The sequence below is a fragment of the Ovis canadensis genome, chromosome 3, assembly GCF_042477335.2.
Source record: "Ovis canadensis isolate MfBH-ARS-UI-01 breed Bighorn chromosome 3, ARS-UI_OviCan_v2, whole genome shotgun sequence".
Classification (NCBI taxonomy): Eukaryota; Metazoa; Chordata; class Mammalia; order Artiodactyla; family Bovidae; genus Ovis; species Ovis canadensis.
Genome location: NC_091247.1, coordinates 136,436,958 through 136,451,378, shown reverse-complemented (window position 1 = coordinate 136,451,378; position 14,421 = coordinate 136,436,958).

The window sequence follows — 14,421 nt, the reverse complement described above, 5'->3', positions numbered from 1 at the left end:
ATATCTGAAGATAAAGGACTCAGAGAAGAATCTGAATGAACAGATCTTGCTAAGTCATCATTAGTTTACTATGCTTGGCACACATACTTTGTCCTATCACATTTTTTCATGACTTTCCACATTTCATCAACCTATCATAAAAATACTCAGTTTTAACCACTAGGTCAGGTCTTTACTTCCTTATGAAGCCTCCCATGCTATGCAAAACTTATATTAACTAAATTTGTTCACTTTTCTCTTGGTAACTTGTCTTTTGTTACAGGGCCCCAGCCTAGAATTTGTATAGGTAGAGGAAAAAGATATTTTTTCTTCCCTATGTCCAGGAATTTCCTCAGGCTGTCCTTTGCCTCCTAATGCTTCAGGTTTTGCTTTTCTGGGCCTTCCTTCTTCAGAAGTTGTTTAAATGTAATTTTGGTGCCACTAATGAATGAAAATGAGAGGCAACAATCTGGTACAATTGTCAATTCTATACCCAATATTAACATTTTGGAATAATATTCTTTGCTTATAAACAAGTCCCTAAACACTTTGAGAATTTGGTCAGGAAGGATGTGATGGGGACCTTGTTTTCTTGTTTCAAGAAATTTAACCCTCATTTCTGAGGGGGTAAAAACTGCCAAAGTGCCCTCTATCTTTATTCCTCCCCTACAAAGCTAAGAGAATTTATAGGATAGGGTATATTTGCAGTTGTTTGGGAGCTTTTCCTATTCTGTTCTGTGACAGCCCATCTCCTTCACTTTCATCTCAACTTAGGGTCTTGTGGGATTCAGGCATTAATCTTGAGTTAAAGCAAAATAATATAACTGGAAGTCATCTTGAAAAGCTAAAAATGGGAAGGGAAAAGCTAAAAATATTTCATCCTCAATGAAATATTGGCAAACTAAATTCAACAATTTGTTGAAAGGATTATATACCATGGTCAAGTGGGATTTATCAAGTGGGATGCAAGGATGGTTCAACCTCTGCAGATCAATCAACATGATAACCTTCATTGACAAAACAAAGAATAAAAATCATCAATGCAGAAAAACCATTTGACAAAATTCAAACAACCATTTATGATAAAATTTCTCACCAAAGTGGGTATAGAGGGAATGTACCCCAACATAAATAAAGCCACAAATGATATACCCACGGCTAACGTCATACTCAACATTGAAAAGCTGAAAGCTTTTCCTGTAAGATCAGGAACAACACAAGGCTGCCCACTATGACCACTTTTATTCCAGTAGCATTGGAAGTCCTGTCTACAGCAATTAGGCAAGAAAAAGAAGTAAAAGGAATTCAAATTGGGAAGGAAAAAATAAAACTGTCAATATTTATCGATAATATGGTAATATATATAAACACTGAACCAAAAACCAGTTAGAACTAATAAATGAGTTCAGCAAAGTTGTAAGGATATTAAATTATCATGCAGAAATCAGTTGTGTTTATATACACGAATAGTGAGCTATTAGAAAGAGAAGCTGAGGAAACAATCCATATGCATATATATATATATCACGTCTTCTTTATTCATTGTCCTATTGATGGGACACTTAGGTTGCTTCTGTATCTTAGCCGTTGTAAATAGGGCTGCAATGAACATAGTGGTTCGTGTGTCTATTCAACTTAATGCTTTAATTTTCTTCAGATAAATAAAAGCGAAATTGCTGGATCATATATATGATAATGCTATTTTTTAATTTTTTGACGAATCTCCAAAATTGTTTCAATAGTGGCCATACCAATTTATATTCCCATCAACTGTACATGAGGGTTCCTCTTTCTCCACATATCTCAGTTTAAAAAAAGGAAATAAAAATAATAAATAAAAATAGAGAGGTAGTTAAAAGCCATTTTGGAGTAAAATAGTCCTGGGATGGGAACCTGGCACTGAATGATTTCTTTTTTCTTTTTCCTTCCTTTTCTTTGTCAGTGAGTGTGTATTTAGCATGTCCTATATGCTCCTACGTTTTGAGAATGTAGAAATGAAAAAGACAGTTGGGATCCCTGACCCCATGGCGCTTACATAAATGAGAGGAGGGAAGATAGTAAAGATTTCTGATACTGGTAAGTGCTATTAAAAATGATGTGATTGACTGAAAACTCTGACAGGAAACCACTTTTAGATAAGGTAATCTCTAAGAAGTTATTTGAGGTAAGACGTGAAGGATGAAAAAGAGCCAGCTAGGAAGATGAGCTGAGGGAACTTTGAAACCATTCATACTGTTTATACTGTGAAATCCCAGAGGCAGAAAAGAGCTTGACATGTTTGGGAAGGAAAGGAGAATATTGTGACTAAAGAAGAATGGCAGGGTGGGGTAGGGGGGCAACTGTAGGGGACCGGGCAGGAAGGAGGACCTAGGCCATGCAGGATCTTCGAGGTGATAGTCAGGAGCTCAAGTCATATTCCAGGAGCAATGGGAAGCCACTGAAGGCTTTAACACAGGTGAGAGTGATGGTGAAGGAGACGAAAAGAGGTGAGTTTATAGGAACTTTCCTGGTGACCCAGTGATGGGGGCATAGGTTGGATCCCTGGTCAGGGAATCAAGATCCCACATCCTCTGTGGCCAAAAAATTTTTTTTAAAGAGGTGGGTTTAAGATAGATTTGGGGTATATACCAAAAAAAGACTTGTTTATACATTAGCAGTAGAATGTGAAGGAAAGGAGAAATCAAGGATGACTCTAAGATTTTGGTGAGGGAAAGGCTACCCACTCCACTATTCTGGCCTGGAGAATTCCATGGACTGTATAGTCCATGGGGTCACAAAGAGTCGGATACAACTGAGCAACTTTCACTTTCATCTGGGTTAGCTGATGCTGTCATTTATTGAGACAGGGAAGAGTAAAGGACAGGAACTTTTTAAAGACTGATTATCTTTGAAATACCCATTAGAGATCTGTGTCAAACAAGCAGCGCTTATATGAGTCATGCATGTCGGCATCTGGGGTGGGAGATACACACGTAGGAATTATCAGCACATATAAGGCACTTAAAGCCGCAGGACTGGAAGAGATCATCTGGGTAGAGAAGAGTGCTCAGATCTAAGTTCCAGGCCAGCAACAGTTTAAAGATCAAGCAGAAAGGAGCCCGCAAAGTATCCGGTCGGTAAAGCAGGAGGAAATCCAGAAAACTTGAGAGTGCTTTAAGAACTAGTCAGCTTTGTTGAAGGCAGAAAGGCTGAGCACATACTGTGTGAGTTTGGGAAAACTGTTTCATCTGTCTAACTCAATTTCCTCATAAAGTAAAATGTGGACAAAAATAGTACCACATATATAGTGTTGTTAGAAGTATTTTTAAAAAAGCAGTATATGTAATGTTCTATGTGTCTGGCATACAATAAGTGATAAATGGTAGCTATTATTAGTCTATTGCTGTTGAGTTCTGAAATCTATAAGGGGATATATGCCTTTGGGGGAAGTATATATATTTAGTGGAAAAGTTCTGAATAACAGATATCCCGTTTCATTACATCCTGCAATCATTCTTTACTGTTCCTTTTAGTCTTTGTGTCTTTTAGCTCTTCTGGAATCAGGGCTTAAGATATGAGAATTCCTTCTGCTGTGGATAGTCAAAAGTTGCTATGACAACTGCCTGGAAATAAAAGTCCTGGGCTTTATTTATTTATCTGAGGGTGATGTGCTGAAGAAAGAGGGAAGCAAGATTGCCACAAATGTTGCCTCAAAACCTGTAGAAAAAGGACATGTGAGGTCCATCTTCTCTCCCATACTGTCAATATCCTTTATAATTTATATATGATTTAACAGCTTCCTCTTTTTCCATAAAGCATTTGAGGTCCTTGACAATATTAAGATACACATAAGTTAAAGGTAAATCAGGAAGATTAAAAACAATTTGAAGGAGAAGTAATCTGTAGCAAACGTAGAGTAGTGCTGTTAACACTGCAATAAATTTAACTCCAGGTTCTTTGGAAGTCAAAGAAAAACGGAAAACATAATGGTTTAAGGCATGCTCAAAAGTCTGCTAAAAGGCAACAGGGAGGTTCATTAGTTCAATTCAGTTCAGTCGCTCAGTCGTGTCTGACTCTGTGACCCCATGAACTGCAGCACAACAGGCCTGCCTGTCAATCACCAACTCTCAGAGCTTACTCAAATTCATGCTCAGTGAATCGGTGATGCCATCCAATCATCTCATCCTCTGTCATCCCATTCTCCTCCCGCCTTCAATCTTTCCCAGAATCAGGGTCTTTTCAAATGAGTCAGCTCTTCACATCAAGTGACCAAACTATTGGAGTTTCAACTTCAACATCAGTCCTTCCAATAAATATTCAGGACTGATCTCCTATAGGATGGACTGGTTGCTTCTCCTTGCAGTCCAAGACACTCTCAAGGATTTTCTCCAACACCACAGTTCAAAAGCATCGATTCTTCAGCACTCAGCTTTCTTTATAGTCCAACTCTCACATCCATACATGACCACTGGGAAAACCATAGCCTTGATAGATGGACCTTTGTTGGCTAAGTAATGTCTCTGCCTTTTACTACGCTATCTAGGTGATCATAAGTTTTCTTCCAAGGAGCAGGCGTCTTTTAATTCCATGGCTGCAGTCAGCATCTGCAGTGATTTTGGAGCCCAAAAAATAAAGTCTGCCACTGTTCCCACTGTTTCCCCATCTATTTGCTGTGAAGTGATGGGACCGGATGCCATGATCTTAGTTTTCTGAATGTTGAGCTTTAAGCCAACTGTTTCACTTTCCTCTTTCACTTTCATCAAGAGTCTCTTTAATTCTTCTTTGCTTTCTGCCATAAGGTGGTATCATTTGCATATCCGAGGTTATTGATATTTCTCCCGGCAATCTTGATTCCAGCTTGTGTTTCTTCCAGTCCAGCATTTCTCATGATGTACTCTGCATAGAAGTTAAATAAGCAGGGTGACAGTATATAGCCTTGATGTACTCCTTTTCCTATTTGGAACCGGTCTGCTGTTCCATGTCCAGTTCTAACTGTTGCTTCCTGACCTGCATACAGATTTCTCAAGAGGCAGGTCAGGTGGTCTGGTATTACCTTCTCTTGAAGAATTTTGCACAGTTTATTGTGATCCACACAGTCAAAGGCTTTGGCATAGTCAATAAAGCAGAAGTAGATGTTTTTCTGGAATTCTCTTGCTTTTTCAATGATCCAGTGGATATTGGCAATTTGATCTCTGGTTCCTCTGCCTTTTCTAAACCAGGTTGAACACCTGGAATTTCACGCTTCATGTATTGTTGGGGCTTGGAGAATTTTGAGCATTACTTTACTAGCGTGTGAGATGAGTGCAATTGCGTGGTGGTTTGAGCATTCTTTGGCATTGCCTTTCTTTGGGATTGGAATGAAAACTGACCTTTTCCAGTCCCATAGTCACTGTTGAGTTTTCCAAATTTGCTGGCATATTGAGTGCAGCACTTTCACAGCATCATCTTTCGGGATTTGAAATAGCTCGACTGGAATTCCATCACCTCCACTAGCTTTGTTTGTAGTGATGTTTCCTAAGGCCCACTTGACTTCACATTCCAGGATGTCTGGCTCTAGGTAAGTGATCACACCATTGTGATTATCTGAGTTATGAAGATCTTTTTTTGTACAGTTCTTCTGTGTATTTTTGCCACCTCTTCTTAATATCTTCTGTTTCTGTGAGGTCCATACCATTTCTGTCCTTTATTGAGCCCATCTTTGCATGAAATGTTCCCTTGGTATCTCTGATTTCCTTGAAGCGATCTCTAGTCTTTCCCATTCTATAGTTTTCCTCTATTTCTTGGCATTGATCACTGAGGAAGGCTTTCTTATCTCTCCTTGCTATTCTTTGGAACTCAGCATTCACATGGGTATATCTTTTCTTTTTTCCTTTACTTTTTGCTTCTCTTCTTTTCACAGGTATTTGTAAGGCCTCCTCAGGCAACCATTTTGATTTTTTGCATTTCTTTTTCTTGGGGATGGTCTTGCTCCCTGTCTCCTGTACAATGTCATGAACATCCATCCATAGTTCTTCAGGCACTCTGTCTATCAGATCTTGTCCCTTAAACCTATTTCTCACCTTCACTGTATAATCATAAGGGATTTGATTTAGGTCATACCTGAGTGGTCTAGTGGTTTTCCCCAGTTTCTTCAGTTTAAGTCTGAATTTGGCAATAAGGAGTTCATGATCTGAGCCACAGTCAGCTCCCAGTCTTGTTTTCTGTGACTGTATAGAGCTTCTCCACTTTGGCTGCAAAGAATATAATCAGTCTGATTTCGGTGTTGACCATCTGGTGATGTGCATGTGTAATCTTCTCTTGTGTTGTTGGAAGAGGGTGTTTGCAATGACCAGTGTGTTCTCCTGGCAAAACTCTATTAGCCTTTGCCCTGCTTCATTCTGAATTCCAAGGCCAAATTTACCTGTTACTCCAGGTGTTTCTTGACTTCCTTCTTTTGCATTCCAGTCCCCTATAATGAAAAGGACATCTTTTTTGGGTGTTCTAAAAGTTCTTGTAGGTCTTCATAGAACCATTTAACTTCAGCTTCTTCAGCGTTGCTGGTTGGGCTTAGGCTTGGGTTACCATGATATTGAATGGTTTGCCTTGGAAATGAATAGAGATCATTCTGTCATTTTTGAGATTGCATCTAAGTACTGCATTTTAGACTCTTTTGTTGACTATGATGGCTACTCCATTTCTTCTAAGGGATTCTTGCCCACAGTAGTAGACATAATGGTCTTCTGAATTAAATTCACTGATTCCAGTCCATTTTAGTTTGTTGAGTCCTAAATTGTCTATCTTTACTCTTGCCATCTCCTGTTTGACCGCTCCCAATTTGCCTTGATTCATGTACCTAACATTCCAGGTTCCTATGCAATGTTGATCTTTACGGCATTGGACCTTGCTTCCATCACCAGTCACATCCACAAATGAGTATTGTTTTTGCTTTGGCTCTGTCTTTTCATTCTTCCTGGAGTTATTTCTCCACTGATCTCCAGTAGCATATTGGGCACCTACTGACCTGGGGAGTTCCTCTTTCAGTGTCCTATCTTTTCACCTTTTCATACTGTTCATGGGGTTCTCAAGGCAAGAATACTGAAATGGTTTGCCATTTCCTTCTCTGGTGGACCACATTTTGTCAGAAGAAAGTTTTAAACAGATACATCTGTTTGATACTGTGCAGTAATGATAGTGGCCAGTATTTGCACATCACGTTACAGTTCATAAAGCACTTGCATGCTTTACAGAAGGTGGTATTATACCATTGTATTTGTAGGATTTTTTGGTATTTACAACAGGTTAATACAGGTAGAGAACTTGAATCATAAATCTTTTCTTTCCCAAACCCTGCTTTTTCTATTACACTGAGGCAAATAACCTTAATTGCAACTTAAAAAAATGTGAAATATAACATTCACAAAAATACATAAAATTTATATACATATTTTAAGAAATAACTGGAAAACAAATATCCATGTAGCTACAATCAAGTCAAGAAATAGAATATTCCTCGAACTTGAGAGCAGCAGTTCTATTTTTGGTCTCAGGACTTCCTTTTGCTTTTAAAAATTATTGAAAGCTTCGATGAGCTTACATGTATATGTTCTATATCTAGTAATATTTATATTGTCAGGAATTAAAACTGAGAATTTTACTTTAAAATAACCATAATAGGTTACAGGATGCTAACCTTAAGAATTGTAACGAAAATTAAATATTTGCCAAAACAAAAAAATTATCAAGAAGTGTAACATGATTTCACAATTTTTTCCCCAACTCTCTTTCTCAGATCTGATTCTGCATTTGGTCTATTGTGATATGCTGCTTTTGGTTTGAGGGGGTTCAGGTCAGGCATGGTAATTATTTGGAATTGAAGACAGTCATGGCCAGTAGACTCAGGTAGAATTTTCATCTCTCCTTGAACTACATAACACAACTTAGATGGGGTCTTGTACCACGAAGAGGTGGTGTCGTAGTTTAGTTGCTAAGTCGTGTCCTATCACTGCCACTTCATGGGCCGTAGCCTGCCAGGCTTCTCTGTCCATGAGATTTCTTTTTTTTCTTCTCTCTCTCTCTTTTTTTACTTTACAATATTGTATTGGTTTTGCCATACATCAACATGAATCCACCGTGGGTGTACACGTGTTCCCCATCCTGAACCCCCCTCCCACCTCCCTCCCCGTACCATCCCTCTGGGTTATCCCAGTGCACCAGCCCCAAGCATCCTGTATCATGCATCAAACCTGGACTGGCAATTCGTTTCTTATATGGTATTATACATGTTTCAATGCCATTCTCCCAAATCATCCCACCCTCTCCCTCTCCCACAGAGTCCAAAAGACTGTTCTATACATCTGTGTCTCTTTTGTTCTCTCGCATACAGGGTTATTGTTACCATCTTTCTAAATTCCATATATATGCATTAGTATACTGTATTGGTGTTTTTCTTTCTGGCTTTCTTCACTCTGTATAATAGGCTCCAGTTTCATCCCCCTCATTAGAACAGATTCAAATGTATTCTTTTTAATGGCTGAGTAATACTCCATTGTGTATATGTACCACAGCTTTCTTATCCATTCATCTGCTGATGGACATCTGGGTTGAACATAGGCAAAACACTCTCCGACATAAATCACAGCAGGATCCTCTATGACCCACCTCCCAGAATACTGGAAATAAAAGCAAAAATAAACAAATGGGACCTAACTAAAATTAAAAGCTTCTGCACAACAAGGGAAACTATAAGCAAGGTGAAAAGACAGCCTTCAGAATGGGAGAAAATAATAGCAAATGAAGCAACTGACAAAGGAATTAATCTCAAAAATATACAAGCAACTCCTGCAGCTGCTCAATTCCAGAAAAATAAACGACCCAATCAAAAATGGACCAAAGAACTAAACAGACATTTCTCCAAAGAAGACATGAGATTTCTCAGGCAAGAATACTGATGTGGGTTGCCACTACCTTCTCCAGCTATTACCAAAAATAACATTTTATATCCTAAAGATATACCTGCATTACATGGCAAACATCTTTTTACCAAACATCTGTACTTCTCTTCCTGTGAATTATCTTCCTTCCCTTTGAGACCTCACACCCCTGTCTTCTCCTCCTAAGTTCAGGATGATGTATAAGCCTTCATTACCTGATTGCTGTAGAGTCTCTCATGTCTTTGCGGGCTTCCCTAAGTACACAATTAAATTTTCTCCTACTTAGCTGTCTTATGTCAACTTAATATTGGGCCAGAGATCAAATTGCCAACATCTGTTGGCAATGCCAATGCTTTTGACTATGCCAAAGCCTTTGACTGTGTAGATGACCACAAACTGTGGAAAATTCTGAAAGATATGGGAATACCAGACCACCTGACCTGCCTCTTGAGAAATCTGTATGCAGGTCAGGAAGCAACAGTTAGAACTGGACATGGAACAACGGACTGATTCCAAACAGGAAAAGGAGTACGTCAAGGCTGTATATTGTCACCCTGCTTATTTAACTTATATGCAGAGTACATCATGAGCAATGCTGGGCTGGATGAAACACAAGGTGTAATCAAGATTGCCAGGAGAAATATCAATAACCTCAGATATGCAGATGACACCACCCTTATGGCAGACAGTGAAGAAGAACTAAAGAGCCTCTAGATGAAAGTGAAAGAGGAGAGTGAAATAGTTGGCTTAAAACTCAACATTCAGAAAACTAAGATCATGGCATCCAGTCCCATCACTTCAGGGAAAATAGATGGAGAAACAGTGGAAACAGTGGCAGACTTTATTTTTGGGGGCTCTGCAATCACTGCAAATTGTGACTGCAGCCATGAAATTAAAAGATGCTTACTCCTTGGAGGAGTAAGTTATGACCAACCTAGAGAGCATATTCAAAAGCAGAGACATTACTTTGCCAACAAAGGTCTGAAGGCTATGGGTTTTCCAGTGGTCATGTATGGATGTGAGAGTTGGACTGTGAAGAAGGCTGAGCACCGAAGAATTGATGCTTTTGAACTGTGGTGTTGGAGAAGACTCTTGAGAGTCCCTTGAACTGCAAGGAGATCCAACCAGTCCATCCTAAAGGAAATCAGTCCTGAATATTCATTGCAAGGACTAATGTTGAAGCTGAAACTCCAATACTTTGGCCACTTGATGCAAAGAACTGGCTCATTGGAAAAGACCCTGATGCTGGGAAAGATTGAAGGTGGGAGGAGAATGGGAGTTTGAGTAAGCTCCAGAAGTTGGTGATGGATAGGGAGGCCTGGTGTGCTGCAGTCTATGGGGTTGCCAAGAGTCAGACATGACTGAACAACTGAACTGAACTGAACTGAATATTAGGCCAACCAAAGAACCTAGAATAGACAAAGGGGAGAGTTTTCTGCCCCAGAGCATTAAATTATATAAAGAAACTCTGGCCCCACAAAGACATGCAGTTGGAAAAAGGGCCTGGGTATTTTAGTGGCCTTTTCAAATAACTGTGGATTGTCTTTATACTATACCAGCACTCCGCAGGTAGTTTTTTAAAGGTTAGTTGTAATACAGGATCTAAAACTATACCATATTCTGTGACATTAAAAGCAGATGGTCTAAGTTGTTCCTTCAGTGGCTCTGTCTCCGATACATGATTTGGTAACATTATTCACTGTTCATTTGGAAAATATAGCTTCACTGAGTTATGCAGATTTTCCAAATTTTAACACATCTTATTGTATCAAGGAAGAAAATCACATTCACGAATGTCTCTACCAATCTGACCACATAAATCTTTAAGTATTGGTATGTAGTCAAGCACCTGATGGTAGATGCAAGTTTTCCAAATTTCTAGTTTTCACTTGCAAGCTCAAATTTGGTCATTGGCAGCAAATATTATCACTAATTTTCCTTAGAGTGACTGGCACACTTTTTTGAGAAAATGTTTCCCAAATTCCCAAGTCTGAACAACTTTTGTCAGCATTCTTTCAAATTAAAATAATGTTCCATAAAAAGTGTCAAGTTCAGCAACTCAATTGCACAAGTGCTTTTCCTTGACACAGACACTGTCCTTAGGGTATGCAGCAGAGTGCTTTATGTTCTCCAAGTGTGGTCTCCAAACCAGCACCCTCAGTATCACCTGGGAACTTGTTCAAAATACAAAATATTGGGTCCCACTCAAGACCTACCCGGAGAAGGCAATGGCACCCCACTCCAGTACTCTTGCCTGGAAAATCCCATGGATGGAGGAGTCTGGTGGGCTGCAGCCCATGGGGTCGCTATGAGTCGGATACGACTCAGCGACTTCACTTTCACTTTTCACGTTCATGCATTGGAGAAGGCAATGGCAACCCACTCCAGTGTTCTTGCCTGGAGAATCCTAGGGACGGGGGAGCCTGGTGGGCTGCCGTCTATGGGGTTGCACAGAGTCGGACACGACTGAAGCGACTTAGCAGTAGCAGCAGCAGCGGCAGCAAGACCTACAGTGTTTTGCCACCCTCCAGGTGATTCCAATTCCCTCTGAATTTTGAGAATCACTGCTTCAGTTTTCCAGCAGTGGTTCTCAGAGTTGCTCACACATTAGAATCACCTGTGTAACTTGACATCTCCACTGCCCAGTTACTCTTTTTTTAACAATTATTATTTATCTTAACTTTTTGGCTGTGCTGCATGGGGGCTCTTCTCTAGTTGCAGCGAGCGGGGGCTAGTCTTCATTGAGGTGGGCAGGCTTCTCATTGCCATGGCTTCTCTTGTACAGCACAGGCTCTAAGGTACACAGGCTCTAGGGCGTGCGGACTTCAGTAGTTTTGGCCTGAGGGCTCAGTAGTTGTGGCACATGGGGTTAGTTGCTGTGAGGCATGTGGGATCTTCCTGAACCCAGGGATCAAACCAGTGTCCCCTGCATTGGCAGGCAGATGCTTTACCACTGGATCACCAGGGTGGTACCATAGTTACTCTGGACCAATTAAATCAGAAGGGTGGAAAATAAATAAATAAATAAATCAGAAGAGTGGGACCCAGATATCAGTATTTTCTTTTTAAGTTCCCCTGATAATTCCAACATGCAGCCACTGCCTTTGAGTGTCGGTCCCACACAGTTCTCAGCTGTTTCTTGTCTGGTGCTGGGTAGTTGTCTGTTGAAAATAGAGCTCTCTGACAAGTTCCTGAAGCATTAATAGCTAGCCTGCTGCTCTTTGGAGAAAAGTCAATTTGTCTTCAGAACCATTTTCCCATCTTGAATAGTTAGGAAATCTCAAATGGTGAACAAGAAAATATCCTGGGAGGACTTGAGAATGCTTTGAATTGTTAAGCCTCTCTTTTAGGAAAGTGGAAATCCTGGCAGGTCTGGTGATAAATCTGCTTTGGTTACCGTTGAAGTTCCCCACTCAGCTGCAGGGCTTGCTTTTCTCCATAGCCTGCATTTCTCCATAGACTGTCTTAGATTAGCAGATGTCACCCTTATTGGACTCAATATTCCCATTTTAGAATAAGTATTTTTAACCATCTTCAAGTGAAACACAAATATGATGCAATCAATGCTCTAACTGTATTACAAAGGGTAAATAAATTCAGGTTACTTTATAATAAAACTACATATTGAAATATGTAAATACTTGGGGGAAAATGGCAAATGTAATTTGGCAAATTTAAATGTAAATGGCAAATTTCAGGTAGTCTGCATATATATTCTATAAAAATTTTTTGTTATGGTAAATTTCAAACATATGCTAAAGTAGAGTGACTAGGATTGTGATATTTTGATTTATAATAAGAAACATATTTGGTCTTTGTTTCATTTCTGGCATTGTTGTTGTTCAGTTGCTAAGTCATGTCTGAGTCTTTGCATTCCCATGGACTGCTGTATGCCAGGCTTCCCTGTCATTCACTGTTGCCCGGAGTTTGCCCAAATTCATGTCCATTTCTGTTATACAGCTCTTAAACCTCTTGGAATTTCTTAAGAGAGCATCAAAACTGATTAGAGGAATGGAACTTTTAGTCTTACTCCCCCCCACCCCCCGCCTCTGGGTAGGACAGAAGGGCTGGAGTTTGAATCTGTTGGCAATGGCTGATGATCAGTCATGTCTACGTAATGCGGCCTCCATAGAAACCCAAAAGGATGAGGTTCACAGACATTTTGGGTTGGCGAACACACAGAGATTTGGTGAGTGGTGCACTCTGAGAGGGCATGGAAGCTCTGTGACCTTCCCTCCAAGCTTGCCCCATGCATCTCTTCCATCTGGCTGTTCTTGAACTACATCCTTTTATAATAAACCAGTAATCTAGTAAGTAATCTTTATTTTCTTGGGCTCCAAAATCACTGCAGATGGTGACTGCAGCCATGAAATTATAAGATGCTTGCTCCTTGGAAGAAAAGCAATGACAAACCTAGACAGCAGAGACATTACTTTGCTGACAAAGGTCCATCTAGTCAAAGCTATGGCTTTTCCAGTAGTCATGTTTGTATGTGAGAGTTGGACTGTAAAGAAAGTTGAATGCTGAAGAATTGATGCTTTTGAACTGTGGTGTTAGAGAAGACTCTTGAGAGTCCCTTGGACTGCAAGGAGATCCAACCAGTCCATCCTAAAGGAAATCAGTCAGTCCTGAATATTCATTGAAAGGACTGATGTTGAAGCTGAAACTCCAATATGCTGGCCATGTGATGCAAAGAACTGACTCCTTGAGAAAGACCCTGATGCTGGGAAAGATTGAAAGCAGGAGGAGAAGGGGATGACAGAGGATGAGATGGTTGGATGGCATCACTGACTCGATGGACATGAGTTTGAGCAATCTCTGGGAGTTGGTGATGTACAGGGAAGCCTGGTGAGCTGCAGTTCATGGGGTTGCAAAGAGTCAGGCATGACTGAGCAACTGAACTGAAATGAATCTAGTAAGTAAAATATTTCTCTGAGTTCTATGATTCTCCTAAGCAAATTAATTGACTCTGATGAAGGGATAATGGGAATCTCCAATCTATTAATAGAGCTACTTAGTCAGAAGTACAAGTGGTAACCTGGGTTTGTGATTGGCATCTGAAGGAAGGGAGTTTGCTCAGCCTTGAGGAACTGGGCCTTTAACCTGTGGAATCTGATGCTGTCTCTAGGTAGACTGCCAGAATTGAGTTGAATTGTAGGCCACTCAGCTAGAGTCTGGAGAATTGCTTGGTGTACCCACTGTATACCATTGAAATTGGGTTCAGAATCAGATTAAGTATTAATGGACTACTTTGTACTTATCAGAACCTAGTTTCAGCAGTGATCAATTATAAATAGCCAATTGTTTTCATCCTTATCAGTGCTACTTAAATGTAGTCCTTGGACCAACAGCATCAGTGTCACCTAAGAGATTGTTAGAAATGCGAATTCATTGGCCTTACCTCAGACCATTGTACAGGACCATTGTAACACTGTACAGGAGGTGGTGATCAAAACCATTCCCAAGAAAAAGAAATGCAAAAGGTAAAATGGTTGTCTGAGGAGGCCTTACAAATAGCTGAGAAAAGAAGAGAAGTGAAAGCAAAGGAGAAAAG